Below are 18,788 nucleotides of genomic sequence, written 5' to 3'. Positions count from 1 at the left end.
AAACTAGACAACAACAACAAAGTATACATTCTAATTCTCATTGTATAGATGAAAATAAAGACTTAGAAAAGGTAAGAGATTGCCCAACATCACTCACCAGTGGTGTGCAGGACTGTGACCACAATGTAGTGCTTCCAGATTCCCAGCCAGCGTCCTTTCCACCATGTTCCTTCCTATGGGCTTGGCCTTATAGATAAGAAGTGGAGCCAGCAGCTGAGCCACCAGGTATGGTTGTGTTTTACACAGGAACAATCTGTCATGGGGGCAAAGTAGACAGCATGAAATTTAACTTGCCTTCATTTGCCAGGCCAGGCACCCTGGCCTGGGGCTTGGCCCTTTGGCATCTTCTAATGACTACAAGGGTGCTGTGTGGGCTGGCCTCAGCTGTGGCCTCCAGTGTGACCATTACTGTGTGCCAAGGCTCTCTTGCTCTTTCCTCTGAGCTCTGTCAAGGAGGTCACAGCTGTGTCACAGCTCTGGTGGGCAGACTACAGACTGGTGAGTTTTCCCTCGTCAGTAGAATTGTGGAGCCAGATAGTTTTTCCAATAGGCTGTGTATTCAAAAGTAAGTTAGGTAGGACTGGGAACTACAATAGCTTGCCCAGGCCACTGAGATGCCACTTAGGAAATCACTTCCTCAGTAAAAGTTTGTAAGTGGCAGTTGTAATTTAGTAAAAGTAGGCTACTTTTGTTAAGGGGAAACTTACTCCCCATTTCCACACCCTGGAAGGAGCAGCATTGCACAGTTCAGGTGTGTCTACTCACTTGCTCCTCTTCATAACAGAGAAGTGACTTATTTGATCAAAGATAAGACCACATTACCTGTAGGGCAGTGGTGCCCATCCCAGTGTTGAGGGTTGCATAGTGTCTCCCCAAAAGATGTGTTGAAGTCCTAACCCTGGTACCTGTGACTGTATCTTTATTTGGAAATGGGTCTTTGCAGATGTAATGAAGTCAGGATGAGGTCACTAGGGTAGACCCTAATCCAAAATGACTGGTGTCCTTATAAGAAGAGGAGAAGAAACACAGATGCTTCTATAAACCAAGTGATGCATCTGCAAGCCAAAGAATGCCAAGGATTGCTGGACCAACACAGAAACTAGAAGAGGCAAGGATGGGATCTCCCCTACACGTTCGAGAGGGAGCATGGCCCTGACACCACCTTGATTTTGGACTTCCAGCCTCTACAACTGTGAGACAATACATTTCTGTGGTTTTAAGCCACCCAGTTTGAGGCACTTAGTTGCAGCCACCCTAGCAAATGAATACACCACCCTTGCTCTCTCTGCCTGTTGGATCTGCTGGCACCCAGGCATGTAAGCGTTTGCTCATGCTGTTTCAGATCTTCCAAATCTGTCTCTCAGCTGTGTCAAAACCAGGTAAGTCAGGCTCATAAGAGTCTGACAGGTTTAGGTTCAGGCAGAGAGGCAAGGGGTCTGTTTTAGTTTGTTCTGTGCTCCTAGAACAGAATATCAGAGACTGGCAAACTTATAAAGAAAACAAATTGATTGGCTCATGGCTCTGGAGGCTGGGAAGTCTCAGCTCAAGGGGCTGGCATCTGGCGAGTGCCTTCCTGCTACATCAACCTATGGCAGAAGGCAGGAGGGTGAGGAGGGCAAACTCATGATTTTATAAGGAACCCACTGCTGCAATAATGGCATTAATGCATGCATGAGAACAGAGCCCTTGTGACCTCATCACCTCTTAAAGGTTCCACTTCTTAACACAATGCTACAGATTTTTCAATGTTGATTTTGTATCCTGCAACTTTATTGAATTCATTTATCAATTCTAACAACTTTTTGATGTAGTCTTTAGGGTTTTCTAAATATAAGATCATGTCATCTTCAAACAAGGCTAATTTGACTTCTTCCTTTCCAGTTTTGATGCTCTTTATTTCTTTCTCTTCGTCTGATTGCTCTAGCTAGAACTTCCTGCACAACAGTGTGGCTAGTGAGCATCCTTGTCTTGTTCCAGATCTTAGAGGAAAGGCTAAGTTTTTCCCCATTCAGTATGATACTGGCTGTGGGTCTAGCATATATGGCTTTAATAATGTTGAGGTAATTTTCTTCTACATTCAATTTTCTGAGAGTTTTTATCATGAAGGGATGTTGAATTTTATCAAACGCTTTCTCAGCATCAAATGAAATGATCATATGGTTTTTGTCCCTCATTCTGTTAATATGATGTATCACACTGATTGATTTGCATATGTTGAACCACCCTTGCATCCCTTGGATGAATCCCACTTGATCATGATGAATAATATTTGTAATGTGTTGTTGAATTAGGCTTGCTATTAATTTTTGAGGATTTTTGCATTTATGTTCATCAGAGATAGTGGCCTACAGTTTTCTTTTTTGTTGTTGTGTCATTTTTTGGTTTTGGTATCAGGGTGATATGGGCGTTGTCCAATGAGTTTGGAAGTAATCTTTCCTCCTTGATTTTTTGGGAATAGTTTAAGTAGTATTGGTATTTGGTTGTTCTTTGAATGTTTGCTAGAATTCAGCAGTGAAGCCATTGGATCCTAGGCTTTTTTCTTTGATGGGAGACTTTTTATTACTGCTTCTATCTTGTTACTTGTTATTGGCTTAATCAGGTTTTGGATTTCTTTCTGGTACAATTTTGGTAGGTTGTATATGTCTAGGAATTTATCCATTTCTTCTAGGTTTTCCAATTTACTGGCATATAGCTGCTCATGGTAGTTTCAAATGATCCTTTGAATTTCTGCATTATCAGTTGTAATGCCTCCTTTTTCATCTCTGATTTTATTTATTTGGGTTTATTCTTAGTCTGGCTAAAGGTGTGCCAATTTTGTTTATCTTTTCAAAAAACTAACTTTTCATTTTGTTGATCTTTTGTATTTTTTGTTTCAATTTCATTTATCTCTGCCCTGACCATTATTATTTCCTTACCTCTACTAGTTTTGGATTAGGTTTGCTCTTGTTTTTCTGGTTCTTTAAGATACATCATTAGGTGTTTAATTGAAGCTTTTCTAATTTTTTGATGTAGGCACTTTTTGCTAAAAACTTTCCTCTTATTACTGCTTTTGCCATTTCCCATAGGTTTTGATATATTGTGTTTTCATTCTCATTTATTTTGATAAAATTTTTAATTTCATTTTTAATCTCTTCATTGACCCACTGGTCATTCAGGAGCATATTATTTAATTTCCCTGTGTTTATATAGTTTCCAATGTTCCTTTTGTTATTGATTTCTGGTTTTATTCCATTGTGGTCAGAGAAAATGCTTGACATGATTTCAATTTTTTTTTTAATTTTTAAGATTTGTTTTATGGCCTAACATATCATCTGTCCTTGAGAATTATCCATGAGCTGAGCTATTGAATGACACATCCCATAAATATCTACTAGATCCATTTGATCTATAGTGCAGATTAAGTACAATGTTTCTTTGTGATTTTCTGTCTGAATGATCTGTCCAATGTTGAAAGTGGAGTGTTGAGGTCTCCACTTTTTATTGTATTGGTGTCTATCTCTCCCTTTAGCTTTGATAATATTTGCTTTATATATTGAGGTGCTCCAGTGTTGGGTGCACAAATATTTATAATTACTCTATCCTCTTGACAAATTGACCCCTTTATCATTATATAATGACTTCTTTGTCTCTTTTTACAGTTTTTGTCTTGAAAGCTATTTTATCTGATATAAGTATAGCTATTCCTCCTCTTTTTTATTTCTGTTTGCATGGGATATCTTTTTCCATCCCTTTATTTACAGTCTATATGTGTCTTTATAGGTGAAGTGAGTTTCTTGAAGACAACATATCATTGGGTCTTCTCTTTGTATTTTGATTCAAGATTTTAGTCCTTTCACATTCAATGCTGTTATTGACAGGTAAGGACTTCCTATTGCCACGTTGTTATTTGATTTTGGGTTGTTTGGTCATCCTCTCCTTCTTCCTTCCTGTTTTCCTTTGTGTAAAAGCAATTTTCTCTGGCAATGTGTTTTAATTTCTTGCTTTTCTTTTTTTGTGTGTGTATGTGTTTTAGGTTTTTTGATTTGAGGATACCATGAGGTTTGAAAAAAAAAACATTTTATAACTTGCCTTCTCGTTGGTAGGCATGTGAGGTAAGCAATTTTTCTATGCCTTGGTGAACTGGCATACAGCTTTCTAAGTTTGGATCACTTCCAGTATTTTCCCCTTTGTGTTTTGAATGTTGTAAAATATATCTGGGAGTTCATTTAATGTGAAGTGTTTTTTCTTTTTATTTTCTTTTTTTGCTAGAGTTACTTCCTTTGGGATATCTTCATTCTTTTTGTCACTACCTCTTTCCTGATTTATGTCTGTCGTTCCGCCCTCATTAAGTTCTTCTGGCTGCATATCTAGAGTATCTCCATAGATGGCAGAGCCCACAATGGCATGGTCAGCTATTTCTTCTATAACTCCACGTGGTCAGCTATATTTTCTATGACTCCATTTACATCCTATTCATATTTCACGTCCATCTTTAGCACTTTTTTTATTTCTTTGATGTACTTTCTTTCATCTTCATTGGCCAACTCGTCCTTTTGGTTATTCATTTTTGTGAAATGCCACCTGGATTTATCACTGAGAATCAAGGAGGATACACAGCTGCATGCTTTGCTGGTAGTGCATAAACTGAATAACAGATGTGGAGTCACCAATCACTGCACACTTTGAAAGAACAGCTGTGATTGGTCACCAGTCATTGCAGACTTTGGAAAAAATGCCGTTATTGGTCATTAATCCTCATGAATTTATGTTATTTACGTAGTGGCTTGTGGACTGAAGAGCTAGCAGTGGAATTGGTGCTCCATGCAATGACTTTCAGTTAGTATGCCATGGTAACTGAAATTTGAACCATGTTGTTGGGGGACTGGTGTTATTTAAATGAACTGTGGTAAGTGAGTTTCACACATACCAGAACCATGAAAAGCAAAGCCTGCTTGTAGTTGTATTTTGCCTTCACAAGTCCAGGGGGAGCCCCATGAGGGCAGGACCCATGACTCAAATAATGATTGGCACATATTCCCCACTCTCACCCCAAGCACCTACCACAGTACCTTGCATATTAAAAAACTCAAGAAATATTTATTGAATTTTGTTTTCTACACCCAAGAAAGAAGTGTGTAGATGGAACATGGTATCGGAAGTCGGAGGCCTCAATTCTTGCTCTGGGTCTGACATTGATTGTGTATAATTTTCAGACTCTCCATCTTAAAATTCTAAGCACAACATCTACCTATTCCCTAAGGATATGTCAGAATTCTAACAATTACTGTGTCATAATCACATTAAAGATGAAAAATAAAAGCCTTTTGTTTCATAGCTTATTCTCCGGCTAAAACTTTGAAAGATGCATCCAAATTGTCAGCATCGACTCTAGTGGAATCCGTTTCTCTTGTGCACGCACACTGACGTGAGCCTGAATTATATGGAAAGGCACCGTTTGGCTCTTTCCATTCTCCATTGATTCTGTATTACTCATCTGGTCTCTTAGTCCCCATTCCTTTAACCTGTACCATATGTCACTCTGTTTCCCCCAGTACAGAAGGAAAAGAGTTCTGCTCAAAATACAGTCTAGAGCCTTAGCATTTATGAGGCACAGAGCTTGAGATCTTTATAAATCTCCAATCTAGTGCCAAAAATGGCACTAAAGCATGTAATTTCTCCAAAAAATGTTAAAATTATAACTAGAGATTTCAAGCGCCTCGTTTAGATCCTTAGCGAGTCTATAAATATTGGGATAAAGACTTTTATATTTTTATAAAGCTATTAAAATATTCTATTAATAAAATAAATCCTATACAATATCACCACTGAATAATATTGATTATGAATTTACCTGACTGTCAAAATAAATTTATAAAAAGTGATAGTGATGCTTTTTATCTTGTTTTCACATAAAGCATGTGGTGGGCTCACTTATTTTATAAAGGGTTAATTTAGCTAAAATTCCTGTATTCTAACTATGAATTCTTAGTTTCCTCACATTCTCTTTTATCGCTATTGTTAGAAAATGACTGTCTGGGCCTCTCCCCCTTGGGGCCATGAGGGGCCAGTTTCTCCTCAGCCAAGGACGAGGCCAAGATCAGCCAGCCTCGAGGATTATTGTCAGGACTGCCAAGAGCTGGGCAGCCTTGTTTTCCTGCCTCAGACATTCATAGTTAAAAAAAAAAAAAAAGAAAGAAAAGAAAAGGAAAAAAAAATGACTTTCTTTATGAGGCCATTATGCTCAATGAAAACGATGTACTGCTTCTTACAGCGCTCCTGGGAGCTCCTTAATGAGTCAAAAACACAAAGCCATTTTGACATGTGATGCTGGATGTCAGCTAGGTTCATTCAGAGCTAAGTGACCGGATCCACATACCAGCCTAACAGTAAATGTGATTCAATTTTACATCTCACCAAAATGACCAAATACCACTGTGAGGGGCAAAGGAAGAGGATTCCAGGCAAAGAGAACAGCATGTGCAAAGGCCTTGGAACAAAATTGAGAGTGGCATTTCCTAGCTACCAAAAGCCAAGGTGCAGGAGAGCAGAGGGCACAGAAAGACATGGCGAGTGTCACAAGATGGCCCAAAGATGACAGGGGAAGCGTTGGAAGGAAGGGAATGCTGTGAGCCAAGGTCAAAATCCCTCTGGCTGCAGTGTGGCAAGTGGGTAAGAGAAGAATCACAATGAATGTGGGGGGAAAAGGTACGAAAGGAGCCCAGCAAAGAGATAATGTGACTTGGCCCCAGGTGAAAGCAATGGAGATAGGACAAGTAAATAGATTCCAGAGAGATCAAGATGTCAAACCAATGCTCTAGAGCAGCGGTTCTCCACGTGTGGTCCCAGAACAGCAGCCTCAGCTGAGGACTTCGTAGGATACAAATTCTCAGGCTCACCCCAGACTTGCTAAATCAGACTCAGGTTTCTGAGCAATTGGGGTTTTCGCAAGCCCTCTGGGGGATTTTGACTCTTGCTCAAGTGTGAGATTCACTGGACCAGATGATGGAAAGAGAAAAGAAACTACAAAGAGGACTCCTGAGCAAGTGGGATCTCACTCAGGGCCTGGGTGTTAGCTATTGCTCTTTCAGGGCAAGAGAAAACCCTGGTAAGCAGTGAGTAAAAGACAGTAAAAGCCCTTCTTAAACATAAAGTAACTCTCCAATTTTCATTTGAAGGATACACTTGACAACATAAAAATTAAATATTTCTATATGGCAAGACTTCTTACCAAAAATTTATTAATAGATGAGAAACAGAGGGAGAGAAGATAATTGTAAGATTTACAACAGGGGAAAAAAGGTCACTATCTCTAATATACAAAGAAGTCCATGAGAAAATTTGATGGAAAACAGGAGAAAGCACTTTGGGAGGCCAATGCAGGAGGATTGCTTGAGGCCCGGAATTCTGGATGGCCTGGGCAACATAGCAAGACTCTGTCTCCACAAAAAAAAAAAACTTATATAACTTACCTAGGCATGGCAGAGCACGCCTGTAGTCTCAGCTACACAGGAGGCCGAGGTGGGAGTATTGCTTGAGCCAGGTGTTGGAGCTATGATCGTGCCACTGCATTCCAGCCTGAGCAACAGAGAGAGACCCTGCCTCCAAAAAAGAAATAAAACTGGATTAAAGGGTGTGAAAGGGCATTTCACACAATGGAGAAATACTGACCAATGAATTAAAAGATAATCAGTCATATTAGTAATGAAGGTAATGCAAATTAAAGCAGCAATGAGGTTTTGCCTATCAGAAGCCATGAGAATTTTTTAGGACCAGTGACATCCAGTATTCTCTAATAGGGTTTCAGGAAATAGGCAAATGGATCATGTTCTACATTATAACTGAGATTACAAATTGAAACAATCTTTGGTAATTTGATAGTGTCTTTTAAAACTTAAAAATATTCACTCTCTGTGCCGGGGGTGAGGGGAGGAATTTCTATGAGATACATAGCACAATAATTTTTGAAAGAGATAAAATAAACTTTAAGACAGTTTAATTTCTATGTAGATGCCTTCTACATAGAAATGTTGTATCAAGTAAATCTCAATTTGTTTTCAAAGTAATTCTGTTATAAATCCCTGAAGTCATTATACATCTCACCCTAGGAATTATAAAATTTAGCAGTAAAAGAAAAAAGCACTGAAAAAGAGTAAACTACTCGGAAGATTTCAAACATTTTATTCTGAAATTCAATGTGGAATTTAACTGAAGTATTTTTATTTCTCTTGGCAAAGTGTCTCAACAGAGAGCTATTTCCCCAGGGAAAAAAGAAAAGCTTTTATTCCCTATTAAATCCGGTCCATTCTGAAGAAGCTGATTAGAAAGGAGAAGTGAGTGCCTGGCGCTCCGAGGAGTGCTGTCCCATAGCGATGGTGTGCCCAGGTCCCCAAGGGCTGGATCAAGCGCTGAGAGTCAAGGGCACATAAGAAAGGCAAAGCTCCCGCCGCCAGCAAAGCTCTGGGCTCTACACAGGGTCATATGTACATGGTGACATGAACAGTGGTATTTATAGGGGTGTTCAAATGCAGGCTCACCTCAAACACCCTCAGCTTAGAAACGTACACAGAAAGAATGTTCACACTGAGACAATATCTTACAGTTCATGTGAAGCTCAGATGTCACTGAGCAGGGCCCACCCACCTGCCAGCCTGTGTGTCTTTCTCAGACAGCAAATGATGGACCAAAATGTGGTCTGGCAAGTGTAAAAGAGGAGGAAGGAGATTTTCAGGCTCCTTGGGAATATTGCTTTTCTAAATAAACACATAGTCAATTAATTGCTGTTTTGAATGATAATCATAGACCCAGTGAAAGTAAGTTGGCCACCCACTCGTCCACCCCTTGCTTCCAATTTCTTGTGTGTCCTCTGAGGGACAGTTTATGCACATACAAACACCGCCTTTACGTGGAAATGCCGGTGTCGTACTATTCGCACTCTTCTGCCCTTGCCTTATTTCATTTAACCATAGATTTCAGAACTTGGTCCACATCAGTGTATCTAGATCTGGCTCATTTTAAAAATCATTTTATTTTAAATAAAACATGGATACCAAAACCCATACAAATGAAATTTATTGCTTAATGAATTATTAGAAGGCAAACACTACCTAGGGCAGGAAATAGAACTTTGCCAACTGCCCCAGAAGCGTCTCCACATACCCCACCCGAATCGCTGCCTCCTTCTTCCTACCGTAAGTAGCATTAATTTGACTTGCTTTAGTTTTTCTATTTATAGCTTTAGCACCCAAATTTGCTCCCCTAGACCTTTATTACTCTAGTCCTACCTATTTTAAAAAAATGTTTTGATATGTCTTTTAAATCTCTCTTAATCTGCAGGTTTCTCCTTCATCTGTTTCATTTCTTTGTAATTTATCTGTTGAATCTGGGGCAGCTGATAAGTAGAGTTTCCCATAATCTGGCTTTTTAACGAAGACTTGCTTTTCTTCATCTGCCTGGTTACCCTGTGGTATAGCTCATGCAGGGAAGGCAGGAATGTGCTGGATTCTTTCCTTTCATTTCCCTGTTTCCAAGTGGAAGAGTTGATATCCTTACATCCTCTGAAGGTGACCATTTCTTGCTTTAATATCATTATGAATTCACAGATTTAAACATATTTGATGGATTTCAATCCATTTCCTTTATTATCCTATTGAAGCTGACATTATTCATCTTAGGCTTGTTCTGTTAATAGTTGGTTCCTGAGCCCTTTTGGTCTGACCCTAGATAGCTTCTTTGCCATCTAGTGTGACAAGATATTCCAGCCTCTTATGCATTTCCTGCTCCAGACTTCAAATCAATCATTTTGAATCCCTGGTTTCTTTTGCTGAGTAGTGGTAGCCCAATCTTGAACTTCCTAGCCATTTCACAATTGTGAGCCAAATAAGACATTTTTTCTTTATAAATTATCCACTGTCAGGTATTCCTTTATAGCAACACAAAATGAACTAAGATGGAGTGAAGAAGTCCTAAGATCTGCCGCTGGCAAGCTGGAGACCCCAGAGAGCTGATTCTGTAAGTTCTAGTCTGAGTCTGAAAGCAGGAGAAAAAGGATGTCTCAGCTTGAAGACAGTCAGGCAGAGAGTGCACATTCTCTCCTATGTCACCTCTTGTTCTATTAGGGAGGGTGATCTGCTTAGCCAGCCCACTGATTCAAATGTTAATCTCATCCAGAGACATCCTCACATCCAGAATAATGTTTAAATATCTAGGCACCCTGTGGTCCAGTCAAGTTGACACATAAAATTAACTATTACAATATCAATATTTCCAATCTAAATTTGACACCATGGGTCTTTCATGCAACCTTCTTTCTCTTACATCTGCATTGCTTTCCTTTCATATGGAAAATACTAATTCTCAGGGACACAGTGATGGTGCAATTAGAATATCTCAAACTCTTTTGTTTTATCTTATATCACACATACAACATATTCAGAATAACAGAATGACAATACTATCAGTAATATGATTACTGAAAACATTTAAAAATTTTTTTGTTCATACATTCTCCACATTCTCCTGCCCTTTCTTCATAGCTGTGTTATATCTACATTCTTAGATCCTATGGCCATTACCTTCTACACTCTTCTCCACCTTCATTTCATCTTAGTTCTGCAGGTGACCAGCTAGTGAACGCTCATCCCCAATTCTCATGTCGATGCCTATCTGGCCACTCTGATTAGTCTGAAGCTTGCTCTGTAGATGATTCCTCAGGAATGACGGCTCATGGAGACAATATTCCATGAGTTCTTGCATGTTGGTAGTCATTTGCTGTGCCCTTTATACTGGACAGTCAGTTTTGCTGGGTATGAAATCCTTGGCTTTTACTTTCTTTCCTTGAGTATCTTAAATATGTTAATCCATTGTCCTTTGGCATAAAGTGTTACTGTCAAAAAAAAAAAAAAAAAAAAAGCTGTTGCCTGGTGATAGTCTATTTTTCTTTTCCTTCTAAGTCACATAAGTCTCTCTCTTTCTGTAGATGTCCAAAGAATTTTTCAAGAGATTCAAAGGATTTTTTTTTTGTTTTTCTTTAAACTCTAATAACTTCACTAAGATATGTCCTGCTGGTGGTCCTTCTGGGCCAATATTCTCAAGTATGCATTGTACTCTTTCAACATATGCTTTCAAATCTTTTACTTCAAGGAAGTTTTCTTGGATTATAACTCTTAGTATTTGTTCTATTCTCTTGCTTTGGTTTTCTTCTTGAGGAACACCTGTTATTCATATTTGCAATATCCTTCAACGTTCATTGCTTTCTCTTAAATCCTTCTTCTTTCTTTCTTTTTTATTTTTTTTTTCTCTTTTTCACCTTCTGTTTCCCTTGAGGCATTACCCTCTGTGTGTGTTTGCTTTTGTATTCCTTTTAGTTTAGTCTTGTTAGTGAATGAGTTTTTTCTTTAAGTTCTGGTTTTTTTTTCCCTGAGTTGTCACCTTACTTCCAAGTTTTTCTAATTCTGATGGATGCTCTTATTTCATATCTATCATTTACTTAATGTCTTTTTCTGAAATAGATCAAAACTAAAGCTTAATGTTTTATGAGCATGTCTCTGGTGTGACCTCGCTGTCAGTTGCAGTGTTACTCTGCTCTTTATTCTCTCTGGTTTGTTAAATAGCTTCATATAGGATTGAATTTGATACTCTTCTGGTGCTTGTTTTTTTCATGTGAAATCAAGTTTTCCTGAACTTTTAGAATAAGGGAAGTTTCAGTAAAGCTTTTCAAGCTTCACAGGGCACCCACTTCTGTGTTCAAAAATAGAGCCGCCTGCTTTCTGGGATTTCCTGGCTAATCCATTCCCCCAATTCAGACTGAAGCTGCTTTCTCATCCGTGTCTGCTCAATTTTGATTCCTCTCTCAGCACTTTCTCCTGAGCATGAGGCCCTGTCCTGGTCAGTCTTGAAAGTTCCTTGGGGCCTGGCTACTCCTGCCTCCTCCTGCCTTCTAACTGTGGGCGCAGACACTACCCTGAGCTGGACAGTCTACACTCCCAACTCCCCCTGCTCTTCTCAAATTGGCCCACAGTGCTTTCTAGTGAATTCCTAGTCTATTTGGGGGTTCTTCTGTTCTCAGGTCCATCAATTCCCACCCCCTTGCTTCCCACTTCTTTCAATTCCTAAAACCTGGATACTATGCAAGTCTTGAGGCTATTGGTGGGTTATATATGTTGTGGTCAGTGGGGACAATTTGTTGCCCAGCTTTGTTATAAATACTTTCCTTTGCGTTTTGATTTTGCTATCTAGTTTCTCTGTGTCTGTATGAAGATTTGAAGAAACTGAAACATTGTGCCCCTTGCACAGGATCTCTATAACGGAGGCACCATGTTTATTTAATCAGTCCCCTATTGATGGACATGTAGGTTGTTTATGAATTTTGCTGTCACAACCAAGTCACCCTACTATGGTTTGAATGTTTGTCTCCTCCCAAATTTATGTTGAAATTTAATTGCCATTGTAACAGTAATAAGAGGTGAGATCTCTAAGAGGTGATTAGGCCATGAGGGTTCTCGTAAATGAATTAATGCCATTATCACAGGAGAGGGTTCACCACCTCTTGCTCTCTCTTTCTCTCTCACTCTGTCTTTGCCATCCCATCATGCAATGATGTAGGCCCTTGCCAAAGGCTGGCCCCTCAATCTCGGACTTTTCGGCCTTCAGAACCATGAGCCAATATATTTCTGTTCATTATAAATTACCCAGTCTGTGGTATTCTGTTGTAGCAGCACACAATGGAATACGACACGCCCTTTACACAATTGCATAAGTATAGGTATATCTGTAGAATAGATTTCTAGGGGTGAAATAGTTAAAGGATATGAACACAGCAGGTGCTTAAAAAATCTTTGTTGATTTGAATTAGAAAACGTATTCACCACAATAGTCATGAACTTGTCCTGGTCCACAGACCAGGCTGACTCCTACTGAGAGCAATGTACTTGAAATACACCACTAAGCACAGTTCTGGGGCTCCTTGGGTAGAAGACAGAGGAAGCAAAAAACACATTGATTCACTCCTGCAGTCAGCAGTCATGGACTGGCTGTGTGTGTTCCAGACTCTCCCCGGGCTGGGGACACAGCAGAGGTCTTGGCCCTGGCAGAGCTCACGGTTCAGAGGGGAGATGTTTTGTTGTTTGGGTACTACCTTGAGAATTAAATTATTGCTATCCTTCATACTCACAATTCGGCAGCACTGCATAAAACACACCATTCAGTCTTTGTCTACACTTAGAAAACTGCAGGGTAAACCCCAGTGCGGAGCTGGGGAGGAGAAAACTATCCAGGAAGAATACTTAGATGTCACCTGTACATTTGGTCATATGTCATTTCTGAGAGTCCATCCAAAACTTCCTCTTTAGAACACACCCAAGGTTTTCTGTAAGTGGATGAGCCTGCTTCAGGGGGACACTCTGAGGCTTGGTCACTGTTGGCACTGGGATACAAATGTGGTAACTTTTAAATGCATCAGCCAAAGCCAGAATAATAAATAGTAAAAATAACGTACATTGCTTCAGCTTCATCCAAGTTTATTCTCTTTCCCAGAAAACTAGCTTCCGTTCTGATGTCCCTAATGCTGTCAATAATGCCGTCATTCCCCAAGTCCAGGGTCAACACATGCAGAGTGAGCTCCTCGGCCCATGGTGGAGAGCCCCACTTGTCCATGACACTCTTTCCCAGATCAGCCTTGCAATGTTTCTCAACATGGTGCTCTGGGCAGCCTCTGCAAATGGACAGCTGAAGGCATCCAAGGTGAATCTCATTTCCCATCCCCTATGTGACTACTCTGCACTGAAATCTTGGACTTTTCTTTCTTGTTTATTCCCCTGCCATGAATCAGTCCCCAAGTCCCAGTCTATTGCAACGATCCCTTCATCATCTCTATGCTTTCTCTATTTTTTCTGATCAACCTCCGTAAGGTCTGCTACCAGATTAATCTGTCACCCCTTTGAAGCCATGATTCATGTGCCCTGCTCTCAGACAGATGTCATGCTCAAAGAAATGCAGCCCAGTGTGCACTTGTATTGTTCAAAATTGCTCAGGTTCTTTACATTTCTTTAGCACCATGCAGGGGATACTGTGCCCATAGAAACATTTCTCAAAAACCCTCCTTTTCTGTATCCCACTCCCATCACTTCCTGGGGCTTCTCCTGTGCTTTTGCTTCCAAACTACCCCAATCCCCAGACCTGGACTCTGAGACTCTTCTTACTCCACACCCACCTCCCCCTTCTCTGGACTTTGCACTACAAAAGCCCACAGAATCAGCACGGAAATGACGCAACCTCCTTTTGAGAGCTGGGGGAGAAGAAACCTAGTGGGGCAAGCCATTTTATCAGACAGATAGAGTTATCTTAAAATTCATAAAATTTCAAAAAAATCTTTTAAAAATCTTTTTAAAGCCTGGACTCAGTGACTTATACCTGTAATCCTAGCACACTGGGAGGCCGAGGTGGAAGGATTGCTTGAGCTCAGAGTTCGAGACCAGCCTCAGCAAGAGTGAAACCCTATCTCTAAAAAAAAAAAAAAAATATATATATATATATATAAATATATATAGAATATATAGAATATAGAAATATATATAGAATATAGAAAAATTAGCCAGGCATGGTGGTGCACCTCTATAGTCCCAGCTACTTGGGAGGCTGAGGCACAAGGATCGTTTGAGCCCAGGAGTTTGAGGTTGCAGTGAGCTATGATAACACCACTGCACTCTAGCCCTGGTGACATAGCCAGACTCTGTCTCAAAAACAAAACAAACAAAAAAAATCTTTTTTAAAAGAAAACCACTTTGTATATGTAATTTTTCCTGCTCCTTGACACAGGTGTTCTCATAATTCTCTAGCATCTCATGGACAGTGTCCACACTCCTGGCCTGGGAGTCAAGCCCCTCCAAGTGGGCCCTCAACCACATCTCAAGGTTATCTTCTTCCCCTACAACCTTACCCCTCTGCCCTCCCTAGCCACCTCATCTGCTGGCCCTGAGCTTGCCACCAATACCCTAGCACGCTGGCTCCTCCATGCTTCCCCAGTCATTTCCTGGTTTTCCTTCCACAGTCAGTTCAGGTGGCTGAGCTGACCATGGAAAGGCTCTGACATTCTTCATTCCTCCCAAACCTCTCTAAGCCCTCCCACTATTTGTAAATGTTTGCTGAGTCAATGAATGGCTGTCTTTCTCTGGCATAGGAATCACATCACTCTGGAAGCTTCTTTGACCAACTATGGGATGTTTTCTTAGCTTATTTTGTTTCCTCTAAACCAGGGCTGCCATTTCTGCCTATACATTCTGTCCACTGTCGCTGCACCGCCCCTGCAAGCTTGTGTCGATAACTTCTCTTCTCTAATTTTATTTGGGCAAATACCCAAAATATGTGTAAAAGGGAAGATCATGTTCCTATTTTGCAAACATGGTGACTCTGCAATTTTTAATCGGATGCCAGATTTTCTGCATTTCCGTGATCTTTCTCCTCCTTCAGAGTCAGTTGATGTGGACTTTTACTTCATGCTGTTCACCACAGTACTTGACTTCTCGCATTTTTTGCTGTCTACTTCGTGTGAGGCACACAGTCATAATACTGCATTTTGTCCTTCCCTTTTTTATTATGTGAAGTTCTCCTACAGGAATGTTTGGTGGGCTCCTCAGCTCTAATGAAATTCCAAACAGATCCCCTGAAGCTTGCTGCCAGGCAGACGCTGCTCATGCCAGTCTGTGACACTCAGCTGGGGAAGAGATGGCGTGTGTCTGTTTCTGAGCTGGCATTTCTTGCTCCAATGCTCCAGCGTGGCACCCTCTCAGAACCTTCCTGCTAGCACATCTGGACCTCTCTGCCCCAGCCGCTGGGGCACATTCCAGCCTTTCAGCCTGAGACCAGCACAGGAAAAAATTACATATTTTCTTGTCCCATACATACTTTGAGACAAGCAAAAAAAATTGAAATATAGGTTACTAAGTATGGAATGTCCAATTTACTTAAGTACTAAGTTTGACAGTTGATATCTCTGACATTTCACTTTGACACTTCTTATTTGTTTGTTTTTATTGTGAAGGTACATCCTCATTCTTTCAAATGCATGGTTTGACTTGTGATTATCTTCAATTTTTTTTTAAAGCAATTTTTGTGAAACCATGGATAAGTCAAAAATTCATGTTATTTTTTAATATGAGTTCCTTCGTGGAACCAATGCAGTGCAGACAGCTCGAAATGTCAATGAAATGTTTGGGAAGGATGTGGCTAATGAACACACGTATATCGATGGTTTGAGAAGTTCCATTCTGGTGATTTTAATCTTGAAAATGAACCATGTGGGTGACCTGAGACCAAGGTGGATAATGATGAGCTGAAAGCTGTAGTGGAAGCGAATCCATCTCAACCTATGTGTGAATTAACAACAAGGTTTGACATCACTATTCCAACAATATTGGACCATTTGAAACAAATTGGCAAGGTAAAGAAGCTGTATAGATGGGTACCCCATGAATTAAATGAGCATCAGAAGAGAAATCATTTTGAAGCTTGCCTTTCTTTGCTGTCACGACATAAAGGCAAACCATTTCTATACCATATTGTTATATGTGATGAAAAATGGATTGTTTTTGACATTAGCAAGCATTTTGCACAATGAGTGGATAAAGATGAAGTGCCAAAACACAGTCCAAACCCAAATAGTCATCAAAAAAAGCTAATGGTGTCTGTTTGGTGGTCCAGCGCTGGTATTATCTACCACGGCTTCATGAAATCTGGTCAATTGATTATAGTAGATATCTACTGCAACCAACTGGACAAAATGATGATGCTTGTGATTAAGCAGCCAAGATTGGTCAATAGAGACCAGCCAGACCTCTTGCAAGACCACATGTTGCAAATAAAACAATGCTGCTCAAACTACAGAAGCTGGACTTGGAAACTCTCTGTCAACCACTGTATTCACCAGACCTTGCACCAACTGACTGACACTTCTTCCAGGCTTTGGATCACTTCTTGCAAGAAAAAATATTCACTTCTCATCAAGCTGTGGAAAATGCCTTCTCGAATTCATCACCACTCACTCTTCAGGCTTTTTCACTGCTGGCATAAACAAGCTACTGTTAAGATGGCAAAACTGTGTCAATGGTTTAGGCACACACTTTGATTAATGTACTGCTTCTTATTTGAGATATAACAAATTACACTTTTGATTCGAAATCGGAAATTTCATATTTAATGACCTAATAAATTTTAACCATAAGGGAAATTGTGCACATCCAGGCTAGTCAGGGTGGCAACCAGATCATGCCAAGTTGGTGGGAGGCGATCAGTGATGAACACAGTGTGGACCCCTCGCTACCTACTACAGAGACAGCAACCTATAGCTGAACCATATCTCCGTGTATTACGATGAAGCCACCGGGAGCAAATATGTTCTTTGTGCAATCCTGGTGGATCTAGAACTTGGGACCATGCACTCTGTTCACGCAGGTCTTTTTGGGTCTTCAGACCAGACATCTCTGTTTTTGGTCAGTCAGGCAGACAACAGCTGGGCCAACAGCCACTACACAGAGGGGGCCAAGCTGGCTGATTCCATCCTGTAGGTGGTGGGGAAGGAGGCCGAGAGCTGGGACTGCCTGCAGGGCTTCCAGCTGACCCATTCACTGGCGGGGACACGGGCTCTGGAATGGGCACCCATTACAGCAAGATCCAGGAAGCATATCCTTATGCATCAGGAACACCTTCAGCGTGGTGCCCTCACCCAAAGGGTCTGACACCATGGCTGAGCCCTACAACGCCACCCTTTCCATCCATCTGTTGGTAGAGAACACTGATGAGACCTACTGCATTGACAACAAGTCCCTTTATGACATCTGCTTCTGTAGCCTCAAGCTGACCGTGCGGATCCAAGAGGACCTGAACTACCTCATCTCAGCCACCTGCCTCTGCTTCCCTGGCCAGCTCAACACTGACCTCCACAAGCTGGCAGTCAACAGGGTGCCCTTCCCACTTCTCCACTGCTTCATGCCAGGCCCTGTCCCTCTTGCCAGCCGTGGAAGCCAGCAGTACTGAGCTCTCACCGTGCCCAGACTCACCCTGCAGGTCTCTGATGCCAAGAACGTGGTGGCTGCCTCTGACCCTGCCATGGCCGGTACCTCACCGTGGCTGCCGTCTTCTGTGGACGGATGTCCATGAAGGAAGCAGACAGGCAGATGCTCAACGTGCAGAGCAAGAATAGCAGCTACTCTTGGTGGAGTGGCTCCTCAACAACGCAAGACAGCTGGCTGTGACATCCCGCCTGGCGGCCTCAAGATGGCGGCGCCTTGATCGCAACAGAGGGCCGGGAGCTCCCCACGCCCCCTCAGAGCAGCCGGCCGCCGTGTGTCCCCACAGGCCTTCCTCCGCCGGTACGCGGGCGTGGGCGCGGGCGAGATGGAGCTCACGGGGCCGAGAGCAACGTGAAGGAGCTCATCTCTGAGCACTAGGACACCGCGCAGAGGGAGGAGGATTTCAGTGAGGAGGCCGGAGGCAGCGCCTCCATCACCTCAGGCTTCTCAGTTCCCTCAGCTTCTTCCTCAACTGCTCCTTTCCTCTCCCTCAGAATTTCTGTTTGCCGCCTCTGTCTTGTGGAACAGGGCCTGGCACATAGTGGGCACTCCATAAATACTTGCTGTTGAATGTCTCCTCTCTCTTTCCACTCTGGGAAACCTCGATTTCTGCCATTCTGGGTAACCCTGTGTTTCCTTCGGGTGCCCACTCCTCCCACCTGCCCAGTTAATATTTCCCTCCGTTTTCAGAATTATTCTTCAGGAAGCTGGGTCTCATCCCAATCCCATTCAGAACTAACTGGGTACTCA

General features: G+C 41.5%; 1 non-coding gene and 1 pseudogene across 1 annotated transcript; both read left to right on the top strand.

Moving 5' to 3' along the window:
• Window positions 1-1,515: 1,515 nt before the first annotated feature.
• Window positions 1,516-18,258, top strand: LOC138381348 (tubulin beta chain pseudogene; annotated as a pseudogene).
• LOC138382289 (small Cajal body-specific RNA 20) lies at window positions 6,016-6,148 on the top strand. Its single transcript, XR_011233378.1, has one exon. It is a non-coding gene; the product is annotated as a small Cajal body-specific RNA 20 (non-coding RNA).
• Window positions 18,259-18,788: the final 530 nt, after the last annotated feature.

This window comes from Eulemur rufifrons, chromosome 3 (genome assembly GCF_041146395.1).
Source record: "Eulemur rufifrons isolate Redbay chromosome 3, OSU_ERuf_1, whole genome shotgun sequence".
NCBI lineage: Eukaryota > Metazoa > Chordata > Mammalia > Primates > Lemuridae > Eulemur > Eulemur rufifrons.
The sequence above is the reverse complement of the archived record's forward strand: the minus strand, read 5'-3'. Positions and strand labels throughout refer to the sequence as shown.